Source organism: Sinocyclocheilus anshuiensis, unplaced genomic scaffold (genome assembly GCF_001515605.1).
Source record: "Sinocyclocheilus anshuiensis isolate Anshui unplaced genomic scaffold, SAMN03320099.WGS_v1.1 scaffold459, whole genome shotgun sequence".
NCBI classification, from domain to species: Eukaryota; Metazoa; Chordata; class Actinopteri; order Cypriniformes; family Cyprinidae; genus Sinocyclocheilus; species Sinocyclocheilus anshuiensis.
Genome location: NW_015548216.1, coordinates 19731 through 23154, shown reverse-complemented (window position 1 = coordinate 23154; position 3424 = coordinate 19731). Strand labels below are relative to the sequence as shown.

Sequence of the window (3424 nt, the reverse complement as noted above, 5' to 3'; positions counted from 1 at the left end):
CCAAACAAAGTAGTTTCGCTTTCACAACGAAGCACGCAGCGTCTTCACGACATTTCGGCGGCAACAATACTACAGCGAGAATAAAAGTTACGCCTTCTTTCTTTGCGTGAACATTTGGGCGGCGTTATGCAAATCTTCCCACATAGTGAGGTAGACATGTGGGGGCGTGTTCGAACGAGCCGTTTTAGGTAGGCGTGGCTGACTCTTAACTTTTATAAAGAATATCTCTTTGCATTTGAGACTTTAGTCTTTGCAACTTTACAGATCTTCTTTATGCACCAAGAGCTTGTAACACTCCAAAGAGAAAGGAAAAATTGAAATCGCATCAATTTAAATGCTTGAGCTCTTTAATGTCGGATGGATTCTGATTGGATGTCAATCAATAATCAAAAAATAATCACTCTTAAAGTGACTCCAACATAATTCCTGTCATTATCGCTATGGCTGTAGAGTTAGAGCATATCTCTATATAGAATAGAACTCAGATGTACTGTAGGAAAGACAAGGTCTAATAAGACAAAGGTGCGTCCCAATTCACATGCTCACTCACTGCTCTGTTCTGTATAAATAGCATGATTAGTGTGTTCACACCTACAATCACAACACGATCAAGTGCACTTCAGATACCTGCGTGATGCACTTAAATTACCAAAACACAAGTTTTTGAATATTGGACGTTTCATGCACTGAATGGTCACTGCTTTCATTACATAATGGAAGAGGAGATGGAAAACAACACTGCTTTCTAACTGCATCACTTCGCATCTCATTTATAATATACGAGGCCTTCAGAAGTCGTGAAACGCTTGTTTTTTTATGTCTAATCTAATTGAATATTTTTTCTGTTTTGTCAATATAATCGTAAAGTTGAACTGAAAAATGAACAAACGTTTTAGACATTTTACATTATTTTTGGCATAAAAACCAAAAACCTAATTTATGTACGAACATAAAACAGAGCGCTTGATCTGTACAAACATCTGATAAACGTCTTAGAAATTCTAAATCATAAACATATTTTTCTAAACATATATTTAACATCTGATGGGAAACGTCTTAGAGACATATTGCAGATGAACAATCTAAAAAATACAGCTTGCAGATGTAAATGCAGACATTAAATATATGTGATGTATTCAGTGTGTGTGCTCTCGGTATAAACTATCCAAAACACAAACGACAAATCATGCTCAGTGTGACATGGTGTGCCATATAACAGATTTACAGTGTGCAAAACACAAGCATCCAACACAGTTGTATCGTAATAAATATTAACCCTGAAGCATTGTCACATTGTGCACATCACGTGTGTTGATTCTGTTGATGTGTGCATGCGACCAATCGCGAGCGAGAATCATCACCTACACATCAAAGCAATTTTTTGGCAAACAAACTGAGGTTTACTGTTGAAATTAATACATGGAAGAAAAATTGTGTGAATATTCCTTTAAAATGTTTTTAACAGGCTAATCATTGTATTATTGTTTTTTCTACAATTAAGTGATTAATCTGGTTGTAATATTTATTTTTTATCATTTAATTGTTTTATTTAAATTTGATAGAAAATTGAATATTTAAAGATGTACATGTTACTGTACAAAAGTAATACAAGAGTAATATATTTCTGTTAAACTGTACTTTTATTTTGACAGGTTGCCATGAGGTTTCTGTGTGTATACAGTATAATGAAGCTAGTTTTCTCAAATGAAACGGTAAAATTCTCGTGAAGTGACTCTCACAGCAGCTCTGGAGATTAAGTTTTTGTGTTCATGCCGTTGTATAGTGAGACGCAGAGGCCGGGAATCACCGCGAGCGTTACGTGTGCTTCAGTATTTGTGTAGTAAACAAAACCGTGTTTCCAGCATTCATACATACAGAGGCAAGCGGAACATGCGCGATTCATATTTAAACCATATTTTTGCGTTTTAATATTCACAGACACTAGTTCATATCGCGATTCAAATTGAGTGGCAGACCTACTTTTGATTTATTCGTCCAAAATTGACGAATTCCGTGGCATTCCGCGCTATAGAGTAAATTACGTTTTTATGAACGGACTCCGCGATCCCGTCCGCGTTTTCTCAGAAACCGTATGGCTCTAGAAATGTAACCACACTTCAGAACATTTCGGCTCGCCCTGTGTGTTGTTTGAACGAGTCTCTCTTTCTCTCTCTGTAGCGTATGCGCCCAGATGCGTTCTCAGCTACTGAATTTTGGCACTGATTAATTTAACATGAGTCGGTACTCAGTAGTACCGACGCAATTCGGTCGGTACCCTTAAAAGTACCGAGTTCGGTACCCAACCCTAAGTAGCACAATGACCATATCCCAAATATCAAAACTCAAAATGTAATTTCCATACCTAAAATACATATTTTACAGTCACTGTTATGCATATTGATCATAAACACAGCTTCCTACACAAAACTTAACAGCAAGCGCAGTTTTATCATATGTAAAATGCAAAATATTTAAATACAAGCATTTCAGTCATATGTAGTTTATGCAATATTTCAAACCTTTAACCCATGGGGGGAAATCAACCCACAGCAACAGTTTAAAAGCAGCCCAATGTCGTGGAAAAAACTCAGACTTGGCACCCCTGCATCACACAGGAGCTGCAGCAGACTGGAGAGTCAGGAGAGATGACTGGCAGATTCTGGAGGATTTGCTGCTCAACAGATCCTGAGCTCAGTGACAAACATCAGATCTTTCAAATGTGCTCCACACAGAGTGCGCGTGATCGCGAATCCAAAGTGAACCGCGAGCGCGCATTCAAATACCCCGCATATATTGATAGCGCAAAAATTATATACAATATTAAAATGTTCACGGGAGCGCGCGGTAACGGTCAGAAATCCAGCGGGAGCGCGATTAAGAAAACTTTCTGAACTCTAAACAAGCTCTAAGACGCGGCTTTATGTGTGCGCGCAGTGTTCTATGTCAGTTTTAATTTACATGCATTCTAGATCATAAACATCTGCTAATCGTCTATTCGACATCTGATAGGAAACATCCTATAGACGTCTTGCAGATGAGCAAATATTCTAAAAATACATCTAGCAGATGTAATGCAGACGTCAAATAGAGGCCGAGAAAAAGTTCACTTTACTTTCCAATTTAATTAAGAACTTAACGGCTGCGCAGATGAAAGATCCTTCAGTTCTTCTAGTCTTTCAACTTTGACCCCTCGCGTCAGTCCGCTGCGGCTCCACACGCCCCTCAGCATCAACGCCTCTCGTTTACTTTGAATGGAGGGACTCAAGCGTTGGCGAAATGAATTGTGGGTCCATTGCTTGCGGCAGAAGTTGAAAACTTTTCGACTTTTCAAGCGCCACCGCAGACGTCAGCCAATCAGATCGCCTCATGCAAATACCCTAGTGCAGACGCTAGCCAATCGCGTTCATGCAACACCAGAAGACTA

At 38.9% G+C, this 3424-nt stretch overlaps 1 long non-coding RNA gene across 1 annotated transcript in view; it reads left to right on the top strand.

Moving 5' to 3' along the window:
- The window catches only part of LOC107653897 (uncharacterized), a 22606-nt gene that overhangs the window by 1063 nt on the left and 18119 nt on the right, over positions 1-3424 (top strand). The window lies entirely within an intron of this gene.